The sequence below is a fragment of the Talpa occidentalis genome, unplaced genomic scaffold (assembly GCF_014898055.3).
Source record: "Talpa occidentalis isolate TD23 unplaced genomic scaffold, MPIMG_talOcc4v2.1 talOcc4.3, whole genome shotgun sequence".
Taxonomy (NCBI): domain Eukaryota; kingdom Metazoa; phylum Chordata; class Mammalia; order Eulipotyphla; family Talpidae; genus Talpa; species Talpa occidentalis.
In genome coordinates this window covers 9,266,537-9,282,786 of record NW_023603184.1, presented here as the reverse complement: position 1 = coordinate 9,282,786, position 16,250 = coordinate 9,266,537, and the positions used below count along the sequence as shown (strand labels likewise).

The 16,250-nt window shown below is 34.4% G+C and overlaps 1 protein-coding gene across 6 annotated transcripts in view; it reads right to left on the bottom strand.

Annotated features, from left to right (window-relative positions):
* LRRC4C (leucine rich repeat containing 4C) overlaps positions 1 to 16,250 on the bottom strand; it is a 1,047,300-nt gene that overhangs the window by 529,241 nt on the left and 501,809 nt on the right. The window contains exon 1 of one of the 6 annotated variants that reach the window (XM_054699260.1): positions 14,688 to 14,742. The exons of the other annotated variants lie outside the window; for them this stretch is intronic. The gene's annotated coding sequence lies outside the window, so the exon portion shown is untranslated. Of the gene's footprint in view, positions 1 to 14,687; positions 14,743 to 16,250 lie in introns of those variants that run through there. 6 annotated transcript variants of the gene reach the window in all.

Below are 16,250 nucleotides of genomic sequence, written 5' to 3'. Positions count from 1 at the left end.
TAGGATATTGGTTGCTGATCAGATTTGTTTAAATCTATTCTAGACTAATGAATTCAATTTCTTTTCCATCTTGGTTGGCAAAATAGTGGATTGCACTTATGTTAACTCCCTAAGGAAGCCAAAGGACTTTGTTGCTAAGAGAGCATCATGTGCAGAGTTGCCAGATAGATGCTGTCATCCATTACTACACACATCTTTGAAAATCAGATAAGGTATGATAAGGTATAACTACTAAATTGGCAGAACAGAAGACTTAGAAGGGCAAGATGAAAAGCTCTTCTTGAGCTTCAAGCCAAAAACTAGGACAAAAATCTTTACAATCATCTTGCAGTGAGATATAAATTGACTCTTTGAGGTTAACTAAACCTCAGTATTACTAAAATCAAGTCTACATAATGCAGCTGTAAAAAATGACTTTACATGTAAATTTGAGTTTGTAGCACCCCAAAGAGAAGTAATGGGGAACTACCACAGTAAATAATACTGATAAATAATCTGAAGATGCTTAAACTAGAAAAATCCGCTACCTTATTTTTTTTCTATTCCTATTTTTCTGGTAGACAGACATGTGTGAGTGTGTATGTGAGTGTGTGTGTGTGTGTGTGTGTGAGTGTGTGTAGCTAAAATCTGATTGTTAATTGTCCCAGATTCAGAGGGCATACTGCATAGGTTTTCACATATTTTGTCTAGCAAGTGAGTAAAATAAGTATCATATATACGGATTAAGTAAGGTGAAACATAACACTTCAGTACTATTTCCAGGAAAAATGCATTAATGTTCATCAAAGATAAAAAAGTGTTAAACTCCCTTTTTAGGATTCCCCAAAATTTAGAAGTCCATCAATATAGCTTATCAACTGATATATGCTTCTAAAAACAGTGGCTGCATTAGCCCAAATTATGCTTGAGCAGGTTTATATATCTACTATTTATTTTATTTTGTGCATATTAATATACACACTTTAAAATGATATATATATATATATACACACATAGTGTGTATATATAGATAGGTAGATAAATAGATATTATATACACACAAACATACCCATTCTAATAATGGACAAAATATACATTGTCCTCCAAATGTATATGCAAAAACAGCTGCACACTTTTTTTGATTTAACTATTTGAATCACACAATTTAAAGTCTTTACTTCCAGTATAGTAAAATTTAGTGAATTTACATTAAGATGATGTAACTATAAAGTAAAATATTATGTTAAATAGTTCTCTGATTTCCACAAAGAATATTTTCTAGTTTGCTAATGCCAGGAATATACCCACATCTCTAGACTAATGGAAACAAGTATTGCCATGTCACAACAGCAAATTCTTTATATATGTTTTTAAAATGTAGATTTTGAGCTGTGCTTTCATCTCAGGCTTACATATTCTACCTTTATACTGACTAGAAACATTCACATTTGTAGCATTAAGTGGCTTGGATATGGAGAAAAATACATACTAAAGCTTATTACCTTCTTTTAAACTCAGAAAACAGATCGAAAAAAAAAAATAGGCTACAGGAAGTTATCTGTGCCCTCCAGGGTCTCATTTCTTTATTTGTAGAATCAATTGTTTGGAGTAGACAATTATTCTTCAGAGTCTGCTTCTAAAATATCACTAAAGTTCTCAGAATGACAAAGTCCCCGTTCATTCAATTTTCTAATGCTGTCTGCCATGAATCTAAATATTTACAAACCCCTATGAGAATAATGATTAAAACTATTTCTTTTCTAATAGGTACTTATATTTTACTCAATGCATTTGCAGAATTGTTCTAACTTTATTCTGGTTTCTGAATATAATAGTGCAAAGACAAAAGTCTTGGTTGGAATTCTATTTCCTGCTGTTCATTCTCCTACCTGAATGCTCAGTCCTGTTGACATTGTGACCAGTTTCTATGGAAACAATTATGTCATTACCACAAGACTTTTGATGCAAATTTTGTTTTGATGGGAAATTAAGTGAAAAGTAGCATGATACAAAGAACATATTTGGCATTATAGTCTATGAGACTAGGGGTGGGAAAATAAATGAAATGATAGTTTTGAAAACTTCAGGTTATTAATATCCAGGCCATTATTTAACCAATATAAATAGATAACCATAGAGCAAGCTGAAACTCTGGATGAATTACCCTCTTCTTACTTCAGAGATAGAAAGGTCTGCAGACCTTGGACTGTACAGCAGAAACATTCTGGAGTGATTTCAGAGAGCAACATATGGTTACAAAGTTGCTTAGGAATATTAGTAGTTTCTTTGGCAATGAAGTAACTCAAACTATTGCTACAGATTTGTTCCTGAATATAACTAAAAGCTGCTCAAGTTATTTTATTGGATGATATTTAACTCCAAGAATTTTGGAATATTATGTAACAGATTCACAGAATATTCATTTTGCCAAAACTTAGGCCATTTGAACAAAATTGCCCAAATTAAGATCTGTGCCTTAGAAAGAGGATAAAAAAGACGGTCTTCTGGATATTGTTGTTAATCACTCATCAACTCATTAATCATTCTCCATATAATCAAAAAGTATATATTGATCCTGTGCCAAACATCAATCAACCACTATGCCTGATGCTGGGGCTATAAAATATACCCTATACATTTAGGATATCACTCTATATTGCAAAAGAAACACAGGGACTAATAATACAGACATAGCAAGATGCTTTTGAAAGTACCCACAAATGACTTCAAAAACACTTAGAGTCAAATGTCATTGCTTCTGAAAATTTGTAGGATCAATTTTAATCCAAAGAAAACTTGACAGAAGAGGTAGCAATTGAGCAGAGTCTTAAGGGAGTGAACAGGTATTTTGCCAGCATGACAAGCAGCAGAATAAATTGTATGTTTAAGGACCTTAAGATATAAAAACAATCATGGACAGTTCAGAACTATGGTGTGTCTAATACAATAAGAGGGAGAAAGGAAAGAGACTTGCTAAGATGAAAATTGCCATTTTATGAAAAGCTAAATACAAACATTTATTCAATAATGCAGTTAAAATTGGATGACTGTTACCTAACAAAATGAGATAGTATCTCAACAATATTAAGAACAGCATGTAAACTTTGTTTCAACTTTCCATTGCTTTGTTATATAGGTTGCACCAACTGGAATCTCATTGTGTCCATACCTTATTTTAGATGCTGAACAAAATTGTAGTGAATGTAATCAACTCCTGATCATCCCTGACATTCAAAGTCTAGCCCACAGCAGATTTTCCCCACTCCATTACTTACTGTTCCAAGTTTTCTTGGAAGAGAAATTGCTCATACTGATTCAAGAGCTAGTGATCAGGGCCAGTTTTCAATAGCAACTTTCTGGTGCTATAGAGATTATATCCTGAAATTATATATTGAGTTCACTACTGAAAATAAAAGCTAATCTAAATCAAATTATTGTAATAGAAATGAAAGTTAGCACAGCTTAGATATGAAGGACGGATCATACTTGGTCAGGGTTCAGTATGGAGTAATACAGGAATCCCTCTCTACCCTCCATGCTGACATCACTATATGAGACTATGGACCAAATTATATATTCTTGAGATTCATATATTGAAGTCCTAGCTTCATTTACTTCATTTGGAACTAAGGTCTTTGAGAGATAATTAGGTTTAGATAAGGGTGGGGCCTTCATGATGAGATTAGTGCCCTTATAATACAAGATAGTATAGAGGATGTTCTATTCTCTCTCTCTCCCTGCAATGTCTAGAGAGGTGTAACCTGAATTTTGATAACCTCTGTGCTGGCTATAATGAAGACTTACTTCAGTCCAAAATTTTTATCCCATAGTTTTAGAAAATCAGTCTTTGCAAAATTAAATAAAAGCCTTTCTTTGTAATGTTGGTGAAATTCTATAATGCTCATTTATTTAAAACTGATTATATTTTATATGTAAGCATATATCATGCTGGAAATGCTGCTTCCATCAATATGGCAATAATTGTTTTTAATATTATAAGAAAGATAATAGTCAAAACTAAATATATATATGTATATATATACATACATATATATATATATATATAGTTGATAGCCAAACAAGCTAGAATATATTGTGAATGTAATCAAAGCTAATGAAATTCCTAACATTGAAGAAGGAAAAAATGACCAATGATTGTTCAATATGTACACCCACTCACATGTATGCAGCTGTTCTTTTGCTGTTTAGGAAAAAATATATTTTAGATATGTAAACAAGAGAATATTCTGAGAATTACACATTTAATTAAATACATTGATTAGTGCCAAATTAACCTCAAACATTGGCAGCTTCTAGGATTTACTGTGAAAATGATACTATAGCAATAGATATCTAGGGTCATTTCCCTGAGGGCTCCAAATGAACTAGGTTTGGAAAATTTGGATTTACCTCCTTTGACATTCAAATTCTTTTCAATGAATAGTTCCTGTAGAATTTCAAAATGGGTTTGAGAAAGAGGAACATTTCCATGTTTTTATTTCCTTGTTTTCAAAAAGGTTTTCAGATGGTTTTGGCTAACTGAAACAACTGTTGAAAATTTATTTGGCATTTTTAATTCCTTCTCAATATTTTCAAGCCTGATAAAAATGTTTTGTCTTCAGAACTTCTCCTTCTGGGATTGGACCACTCCATCATGTAAAATGTAGCTTCACAATCCCATCTAATCTACTCATTTATCTAAGTAATTGCCACCTGAGCTCTGATAATGCAAACTTTCCCCATTTTTTTCTCTGATGTAGGGACATAGGAACATCAATAAGCCTGGACTACCTCTTCTTAGACCTGCTATGCATACAGAGTCTGCTCTACTGGTCCAAGAAGCTTGTTTATCTGTTTATATGTAAGATAGACTTATAATTGGAGATTTAAGAATAGCAGTAACTAACCCAAATGCTTACAGATTTTGAGATTTCGCACTTCAAATGTTTGACTTTGGAAAAAATTGTTGCATTTCCATATTCAAAAATAAATTAGAGAAAAGAGAAATTAAGAAAACAATCCCATTTACAATTACACCAAAAGGAGAAAAAAAGTGTCTGGGAGTTAAAAAATGAGTTGACAGACCTATACATGGAAGCTATATGATATTTTTAAGAGAAATAAAAGGAGACACAAAGAGATGAAAAGATTGCTCTTGTTTATAAAAGATAGAAAACCAGAGGATAACCATTATTAAAATGGTTACATCACCTAAAGCAATTTACAGATTCAGTGCAATACTTATCAAACAATTTTAAGTATTTAAAAGAGTTAGAAAAAAACAATTTTAAAATTTGTTTGGAGCCACAAAAGACCCTGGCATAGTCAAAGCAAGCATGAATGAAAAGAAGAAATATAGCGTTGTCTTGTTCTCTGACTTCAAATTTTACTACACAGCCATAATAATCAAAATAGTATGGTATTGTAACAAAAACAGAAACCTAGACCAAAGAAACTGAATTGAGAGTCCAGAAATAAACCCACACAAATATGGGCAGGGAATCTATGGCAAAGGAGTCAAGACAACACAATGAAAGAAGGAAACCCTCTTCAATGAACAGTTTTGAGAAACCCAAAGAGCCAAATACCAAAAAAAAAAAAAAAGATAATTACTATTTAACATTATTCACAAAATGGTTTAAAGACTTGGGTATAAGATCTGAGACCAAGAACTACATAGAAGAATGGCCAGATGGTACATTCCTGGGCATCAAATTAAGATGATGTATTCATTTGGGGAGTCAACTCTAAAAGCAAGGCAAACAAGAGCACAAAAAACAAACAGGATAACATCAAACTAAAAAGATTTTGTGCAACAAAAGAAACCACTTTAACAGCAAAAGTGTAATGTACTGAAATGGGAGACAACATTTGCATATCACATACCTGACTAGCAAATAATTAGCAAAATAAATACAGAACTCACAACTCAACAACAAAACAACCCAACCAAAAAATGGGCAAAAGACCTAAATAAACACTTCTCCAAAGATAACACACAGATGGCCCATAAACACCTGGAAAAAAATGCTCATCATCACTCATTATCAGGGAAAGGCAATCAAAACCGTAATGAGCTATCACTTCACACCTGTGACAGTGGTCTATCCCAAAAATGCTGGCAACTAAATGTCAGTGAGGATGGAGAAATAATGGAAATCTCTTTCACTGTTGGGCCAGGGGAGGGGGGTAATTGGGGAGGGAAGGAGACTATAAATTGGTGCAGCCTCTATGGATAACAATATGAATATGAATCCTTAAAAAAAACATATATATATATATTAATTCTAGGAATCTATCTGAAGAATATGAAAAGATATTTGCACCCTTACCGCTCATAATAGCCAAGATGTGGAACCAACCTGGGCATTCATCAACATATGACTGGATAAAGACATTGTGGTGTAAATAATGGGATACTACCCACTTATTAAAAAAAAAGATGAAATTTTGCCTCTTCATAAAATATGGATGGAACTTGAGGCGATCATGCTAAGGGAAATACGTTAGAATGTGAAAGGCAATTATGGAATAGTTCAGTCAAATTTGTGGACTATAATCAAAGAGAATAAGCTGTAAAATGCAACACTAATTTCTTAGAGAGTATGAAAAATATGATGGTTACTGCAGTGGAAGGGACATGGGTGTGAGGAAACTGAAGGTCATGGTGACAGTGTGATAGCACTAGAATTTTGGTGGTGGATGAGTGAAACACAACCATTTTATACATTTTGTGAAGCTATACCCTAGAATTATATAATTTTGTAAACAAATGGTAAATCAATAACAGTTGATTAAAAAAGATATGTAGTAAGAATGGAATGACAATGAAAACTCCCAGAAGTTATTCGTGTTTATAAATCATTTGTTATGCCTATTAAAAGAAATTAGTGTATCTTAAACTAATCAATTATTCCTTGCTACTGGAGGAGCAGAAGAAATCTATTCTTCTTCAAGATTTGAAGGTAGGAGCTAGCAATAAGTATGCATTGGAGCAGTTGATTTGAAATTCCCCCCAAAAAAGGTCCTAGAAAACAGTAAATGGATATGGGAGACCGTCAATTTTGCTGCACTTCCATGTGCTATGATTTTTCAGTATTTTTCTACTTTCCTTGTCAAAAGTAGATATGCAGCATCATATGCTTTTCACATATATCCTATCAAAGTTTCTCTATTGCGTCTCCAACTTGCAGATAAAATATACTATTTGTTATAACCATTCATCACCAATTTCAAATCTCTTTCAACCTAGAGTTAAGATATAGCATCATTTAAGATGAGGTGAACTGGCCAAGAGGCAGAAAGCAATTGAATTTCCCAGGAAGGGTATTTATTATTCTTGATTCTCCGATGGCTATTAGTTGTCTAGGGGGGAAGGATCCTTGTTGTTAACTGATCTCCAAACTGTCAAAGACCAATGCAGTGTCTTATTCAAAGGTTTACTGCTTTACCAAGTGAGTCAAGGGAACGATGAGCCTATACCCACTGTTGAAGAAGAAATTCTGTTGATGGTGTTAATTCTCTGATCCTCTGAAAAATAATTTCAAAGCAGCATAAAAAGTTTGGAACTTCTAAAGGCATATGACTAGTTTTGATACAGTTGATAGATTAGCTAGAGCGAACTCCTAAAACAAATACACTGTGATTCATTTTTCTCTTCCCAAACTGATAGACTCTATATTTCAGTTAATGACAAATTTGTTCTTTAAGGAGCTTAGGCACAACCTACACAAGAAGAAGAAACCATCACAATGCCTTTTTTTTTTCTTCCTTGTTTTACACTTCATGTAAAGTCTATCAGCAAGTCCATTGAGGGCTAAACTGAAATAAAACAATTCTACATTGATTTTGAGATATTCAGAATGGACTAGTATTTAAGTCTAAGATAGTTAAAAAGTGATATAAAATTGTTAAAATTTATATTTAGTGTAAATCACTGTTATCCACAAAAACTTTTTGGACATGTTTTTTTTCTGTAATAGGCATAAAATAAGAATGAAAAGCAATGACTACAGGGAAATAAAAGAAAAGTATGAAAACTACTCACACAAAAACTAAATTGAATTTCCAAAGAATGCCCCAAACCTAAGATATATGTACCCATATCACCTCTACCTGCATTTAGAGTGAAGAAAGGGTCTATATAAAACTCCACAATAAAACTCCAGAGATGATGTTACAGCCGTAATAATCAACACAATTGTATTAAAACAGCAAGCTCTCTAGTAAGAGAAAAACAAATTTAAACATGTATCAAAAAATAGATATGCAGAAACATTATTTTCACTCATTACTCAGCTCCCTAACCACCAGAATTCACCTACCAACATGATTTCTATTTCTTTATTTTGATTATATAATGCACTCACATACCCTCCTCTGACTACAAAGCTATCTTTGCAGCACTCCTGTACATCTGCAATGAAAGGAACAGAATCTTAAGAGCAGATTTTTATAGTTGGGCTTAATGAAATTTTGCAATAAAGGAAATAATTGGAAATCCCAATAACATAAAAATTCCAAGTAATGTTGAGTTGAAAATGGTAAATGCCACTAGGGGTAACACTAATCCATTTACCATCTGGTGATATATCACTGATTCTAATTTCCTTGAACTGGTAAATGAATTGTGATCAGTTGTTATTTTTCTTGTTAGTCAAATTAAATTTCTATTCCTTTGAGCAACCAAAGTTTGAGTTTAAAAAGACTTAGAAAGTTTTAGAAAAGAAAAAAAAATCAATGAATAAAGAGCAGTGAAGATCAAGAAAAAAATCAGACAAGTGTCTTTCCGGGATTTCTTAATATTAATGATGCTTTATATTATATACTCAGGTAAGCAAATGTACTTTTTCATCTCCTTTTTCATTTACTATTCAAATTTTTCTCAGTTATTAGAATTTAAATTATTTTATTAATTATTAGAACTAATGGGTAGGAAAAGACCACATTCCCATCTTATTAGGAACATATATTTTGTTCATTTGCAAGGATTAAATATAGGATCATGTGAATTTAGAAAGTATAACAAAAATATTAATGATTAACAGGTTCAAAATAAATACGGCAACTAAATCATTCTATAGATTTAAACTATGATGATGATAGTAGTGATAATGATGATGATGATGATCTTGAATTATTATCTGGGTTGATAAGTTGGCTCAATGAGATAATAATGGAGGTCGAGTGTGGAGACCAAAGTTACAGCTACTGTTCTCAGATGGGGACCTTCCACTGAACAGCCTAAAGACAGAGCCCACCTGGATAAGTGAGTCTGACCTCCATGAACCTTAAACTTTGTGATTTATTATCATGGAGAAGATTTCATTCTCCATTTTCCATTCCCATCAGCTATAGACATTGTTAGCTAGAAATAGTTGAAGTACTTTATGCTCTTTACACACAATGTTTTTATCCTAGTACAACTTTGTTTTCACACTTGAAAAAGCAATACAATTTCAGGCATTTTAAATATTTTTGTTTGAAAACATAGAACTAGTTAGTGGAAAAATTTAATCAACTAGAAATTCAGTTTATATATTTTCTGGATTTTTAGGGTGGCTGTTAAGAATATGACTTTATCAACCTTGATCAAAACAACCACAGATCACCTTCACATTTGAAAACGATGGCTCAATTGACTGAATGTAAAAGAGACATATTCTAAGACCAATATTTAGAAAATGATATTTCCCTATTGATATATTAACTAAAGTCACAGCTATAATTGTAATTTGGGAGTTAATTTCTTTTTAATAGCTGATACTTCAATTTCTATGCTGAAAGTGATTGTCAGAATGAAACTCATAATCCAAAATGTCTGGAAATAAAGACCATTTTCTGTGTCCTCTGACTGTATTATGAAAGGAAGTATGTCTTTTCTTCCTTATGCTCAGATTTAAAGAAGAGATTAGTGTAAAATGAATTACAAAGTACCTGAACTGTTCCAACAACCCCATCTCCATTCTGGTGAATTCAGTAAATGCATGTTATCTCTCCATTGAGATGTATTTACTATAATGAAAAATCCAATGAAATGCTCCCTTATTAGGACTATTATTCATTACTCTGCCTTCTCTACCTTTAAAATATTAACCACAAAGGCAGAGTAAAGATCTATTTTTTGTTTTGCATTATAACATTGCGCTAATTAATGCACCATCAATTCACAGTGGGTCACAGAGGCTTGAAACACCCAATATGCATAGCCTCACTTGAGGTCTTTCTGGAATGTGTGTTTTAAGATTATTTCATGGCATTGAATGAACCAATGAGAACTGAGTAAAGTTTGAAAATCTCCATGGGACCTTAATTAACCCAACCTTTATTTTTATATATTTTGGCAGGGACTATCACATAGGAAATGGTGTCAGCCAGCATGTTTTTCAAAAAGAATTTTATAATTTGCAGTTTACATGAGATTGAGTCCTTGAGCTGAGTGTGGCTATCCTGCATATATGCCTCCCTGTTTTGGCTGGAGAGCTTCTTGGAACGAATCCTTTAAAAAAAAAAAAAAAAAAAAACTTATAGGTACAAAATTTAAATGGATGACAGAATCTATAGCTCTGATTCCCATTTTACAAATGTTAACACTCAGGATAGTCTCTTTTTAAACATCATTTTGGTTTCATGATATTATGCTATGATAGCATCTTATAATATGTATTTATATTATTATTTATTAACTGTATATAGTTTTTCTTAGGCAGAACCATGGCGTAGGGACAAAAGATGTGTCATCTTTATTTTCTTCACTTTTTCTTTCTCAGGTAAATATTCCACTCACATAAATAGTTTCATAACTCTACTTTGAACTGAAACCTTTATTCTAAAATATCTGGGAGCCATCCATTCCTGTGTGTTAAAACTTTGGTTTAAAGGAAACGTTATAAAGACTGTAGGGTGCGAATTCTTAAAATTCTGTGAAAATGCCAGAAGTCTAGAAATCAATCTGTTTCTGAAACAGTTTGGATATATAATTACATCAAAGAAAGTTCTTTTGTAGAAATTGTTCTGTTAACTAGATACAGATTTGTGGTCTATCTCAAAACCTCACCTACAGGTTCACATTGAAAATCTCATAACTTGTGCAGGCTTTGATTGTGGTGAAATACTTTTTCTTGGGCAAGAGAGAGCTCCATAGCTATGATTCCTTTGTCCAAATGAAACAATGTTAGTTAAATGCCTCTTATCTGGAATTGGCATAGATTGTTTAATTCATTTATGTATTTTAATACTTAATTTTCTTTATGGAAGATTTTTTTGCTTGCTGTCTTGGTTAAACATTGGTCTCTTAATAGAATTAAAATTCATAAGATGGAGTATTCCTGGCATTGACATTTGAGAAGCAATATTTTTTTTTCTTTTGCTTATGGGGGTAAACAAAATAAAACACATTTTTTCCTAATTGATTCAGATGCTTCAAATGAAATTGTTTCATCCTGCAATATTCAGAAGAGTGTGTGATCAAGATAAATGTGTCTTCCCTTACTGAGCCCAGGAACTGAGTCTAGAGAGCAAACATCTCATTATCCAAAACTGAGAGCCACACTAATTCCCCCTCAAAATCCATAGATTTAGGGAATGGGACTATACTTGGATGAACATTGAAGGTGTGTATCATATGATGATTATAGTAAAGGCAAAGCTAAAAGGATGCTCAATTTGGTCCTTCCTGGTGGTGCAGGGATCAAAATCTCAGCACAATTACCCTATCATCAGCCAGCATGGCATGAGTTCATTCCTTCTGGTCAGGGAGCAAACCCACACAGCACAGCAGACCTCTCCAAGTCTTGCCCACTATTCCCCTCAGCAGTGTATTTCAGTAGATCCACATGTTGTGTTCCCTACTCTGTCTCTGGTGAATCCTTTCGCCACCAGCACCTCTCCCTACACCCCAGTTCTTGTTGCATAAATAAAACAAACCTTTAAAAAAATAAATAAATAAAATGGTGCTAAATTTACATTACAAAGGAGGTTGTAAACAGAGTTGAAGGAGTGATTTCCCTGCAAACTAGAGCTAAAATTCAGATTTTCTATCATTCAGGGGTGTCTTATAGCCTTTGTTTTATCTGACCCTTCGCTTTGTTTCTCTATATTCCACCTTTAAGTGAAACTGCCCTATATTTTATTTTATTTTAAAGATTTATTTATTTATTCTATTTTATTTATTTATTTATTTATTTGTTTGTTTGTTTGTTTGTTTATACAAGCACTGGGTACAGTCAGAAGCGTGGGAGGGTGAGCGAATTCACCAGAGCCAGAGTGGGGAGCAGAGCAGGCAGAAGGACTGAAGCACAGTGCTGAGGGGAGCAGCGGGCAGCAGGAGAGGTCTGTGTGCCATGTGGGACCCTCCTCAGGTGGCCAGGGAGCAGCTGGGTATCGAACTGGCACTGCAGAGGCTGAGGGCAGCTTCGCAACCCAGCGCTCAACCGCTGTGCCACCGGGGAGGCCCTGTCCTATATCTTAGACAAAAGTTTTTATTCCCACTTCTACCACTGAGAAGCTGAGAAACCTAATCAGGTTAATGTATACTTTCTAAGCTTCACATGAAACTAGAGAAGGTGAGAGTGTGACATCATTGTAAATGTACCAAATGCCACTGAAATGTTCAATTTTAAAAGGTTAATTTCATGTTATATGGATTTTACCTCAAGTTTTTAAGAATGCAGTATATCTTATAACTGTGTAAAAAGATTTTTATTTAGTTGTAAGCAGTTTTATTTAGTTTATTTAATTGTATCCCTTACAAGGGGTAGAAGGAATTCCTTGGGCAAAGGAAGGAAAATCTTTATATAATGCTTCCATGGTCAATTTCAGTTTTATAAAGAATACATACCCTTAGAGCATAGGTGAGGTAGGTGAAGAAAGAAAAAGGAGATATTAAATCACCTTAAAGTAGAATAAATTTTGAGATGCTTGGATATGAAGAAGTCAGAGACATCAGCACAAAGGCAGAGCCCAAGGAGAAATATCTGCCAGAAGGAAACCCTTGCCAAGATGGGTCTAGTTCTTTCACCAACAGGAAAGATATATAAAGTTTGTATGCCATTTCTTCATTATGTAAAGCTCCTTGTTCAGTTTAATTCTACCACCAAAATCTTCACTGTAATTGGGGTCACAAAAAATCTGGAACTAGGACCAGGAACAAAAAAAGAGGCAACCTGAAGGATATAGACCCAGGATTGTGTCCAGAACTCAGTGAAAAAATGAATAACAAGAGATGTCACCAGGTAGCGTGTCCCCAGAAAGGCAGTGGTAGTCCTGGGAAGACTTCTGTACTTCCTATAGGATATAGGGTGATGGGTAAGGTGGTGACATTGACTTGCATAAGACTGTGGCTTCAGATCTCTTCTAAGCTATATGAGAATCAATAAAATATAAACCGGAGATGTAAAAATTATCCATCTGTGCCATTATATAACATATTACATACTTAGCTATTCTTATGGTAAGGAAAATGAAATAGAGGTAGGTCTAAGGTTTTGGTAAAGAAAAAGATGGTTTTGAAAGGTTTAGGCTATTATTTTAAAAATGATTTGCACAAAATTCATAAGAAGTCTGAATTGCATGTGACCTTGTTCTCTGTAAGAGGAAGACTGTTTTGCTCAGGATATTTCCAGGAAAACAGAAATTTCTTATTTAATGAACACATTTTAAAATAAATCCAAAATATTTTTGTTATTTTTGTATTCTCATATTATTTGACATGTTAGCCTCTGTGTTATTGTTTTGAATCTCAAATAACTTGGCTCTAGAAATGCAAGGGCTGACAATCCCATCTCTTCCAGCTATGTCACTCTGAAAGCAACTTTTCAGCTATATTGTCTTCTGAGAGAGCTCCCCAGTTCAACCATGGCTTAGGAATGAAAGGACATCACAGAAGATGAACAAAGCACTTGAATAATGATATCCTGATCCTGTCACTTAGAACCACAGTTTCTTATCTCTTGGGGACCCGGGCAAGGTGTGACTTCTGGGAGCATGAGAAGTCACCAAAACCTCTGTAGCACTTCATTTTATTATTTATTAATAATTCCCCCTTTTTGCATAGAAGAAATGGGGTAGAGGCCAGTGGTGTGGGATGGTTGTGTGGTTTCACCAGAGACAGAGTGGGGAGCAGAACAGGCAGATCTACTGAAATACACTGCTGAGGGGAGCAGCAGGCAAGACAAGAGAGGTCTTCTGTGCCATGTGGGCCAGCTCCCTGGCCAGGGATCGAACTCAGACCATAGTGGTGATAATGCTGAGACTCAACCCCTAGGCCACCAGGGAGGCCCAGCACTTCATTTTAAACCAGTATTCCCACCCAAAATTGCCCACATTGCTGAGAGTAAGGTGTAAGCAGCAATTCAGCTTCATATATACAGTAAAATTTTAATTTGGCTATAGAACAAGCAATTTCTTCTGAGATAGGTTCATCTGAATACTAGGATCCTCAACAGCCAGCCTATTACTAAGGATTATTTGTTGCTTTCAAAAGATTCTGATATGTAGGCACTGAAGGCCATCAGCCTAGGGCTGGGAAGAAGATGTAACTATTCTGTAGCTTAGACAAGACCTCAAAAAGGTAAGCAGGGCTCATTGTATCCTTCACATTTGATTCCATTGTCCTCACCTGAGAAACCTTGAGTAACCTTTTAGCTCAAGGCCCTTAGGCTGAAATAAGAAAGCTCAGGCCAATTCATTTCCACCCAAGGTCTGCTCACCAATAAGGTCATGGGTTTCCAAGCACTCAGAAGTCAGCTGCCTTAGTGATGCCCAATGGGATGAAATTTCCCTAGAAAGTAGAGAGATTAATTTACTATGCCAAAGAAGAATTTTAAAATAGATATTCTCTAAGCCACTAAATAAGGCATGGGTTTCTACACAAATACTAATAGCCCTATATAAACCCTCTTTCCTATGAACCTGTCTCATAAGATCACAGGCTGCACAGGTGCAGTTCTTCCGTGACTGTGCCATCTCTCACAGCATCTGGCTTAGGGTGACACCCTAAACTCTGCTCTCACAGTCCTTTCCTCAGCCCACCTATCTCAGGTGAGCAGTAAGGGACAGGTATTTGATATTTGACCCAATAGTCCTTTTCCAGAAAAATAAAGCAGTAAACAAGGAAGAATCAATCTTTCTTATGAACTAAACCTCTAAGTTCAGAGACTTTATAGTCATATTTCTCTTCCAGTGAAGCAGAGATAGGAGGAAATTAATCTGGCGAATCACAGGGAAGAACAAAGCAAATACATATATTCAAGCTGAGATAAAAGGCTAACTATACCTTTTAATTTTTCAAAAGATGTTATGGTATTATTATATTTTTTCTGCTTTGCTTAGCTTATTCAACTTATATTCTCATTACTTTTTCTTTTGTTTACAAGAGTAACTACTTGGTTACTAACAATATAGCTTATTGATCTAGCAAACATCACATGTCCTCGTCTTATCAGAAATGGAATCCATACCAGACTCAGAACATAACAATGTAAATGATTCAATTTAAGAAAAAAACAATGAATAAAAAGCTAGTGAAAATCATGCATGTGACAAGTACTAATTTATAGCATAGCAGGTACTAGTGCTGCCTCAGTTTACCTATCTAAAGAACACAAACTGAGTATACAGACTTTTATGAACATTTCCTCACCCAGGTGATGTACAAGCCCACAATGTTGCCACCAAATACCTGGCCAGAAGAACAGCCCCACATACTCTGAAATCATGACGTGTATTTCATTAAAAGAAAGCCAAGTGCTGTTACCATTTGAATGCACTGTTCAAGCCAGTGGTCAGCAAACTGTGCATAGCCCACAAATCTGGCTCACCACATGTTTTGGGTAATAAAGTTTTATTGGGACACAAAATGCCTGTTCAATTGTGCTTTATATTTAGCTGATTAACACTATAATGGCAGAACTGAGTAGTTCCCACAGAGACTGTGCAGTGCCTGGGATCTAAAATAGTTATAATCTGGTCCTTTATAGAAAAAGCTTCTAACCTCATGAAGTTAAGGCAAGGTTGAAATGCATGAGGTTCACCTTTGACTGTTTTGTACCAGTATAGTCATCCATTAAGGAACATGATGCTCATTCAAAGTAGGCAAAGTCATGGCTACAAATTCTTAGTTTTTATTCTAGAAGACACTGACAATCAGCACAACCAAATAAGATATCTCTGTTCTCTCTGAACTAGACATTCAAATTGGTTTATGGTTCTGATTTCTTGGCTTTTCAACAAGCATTTCATAATTTCTATACTCAGCACTTACCCACTTTCAT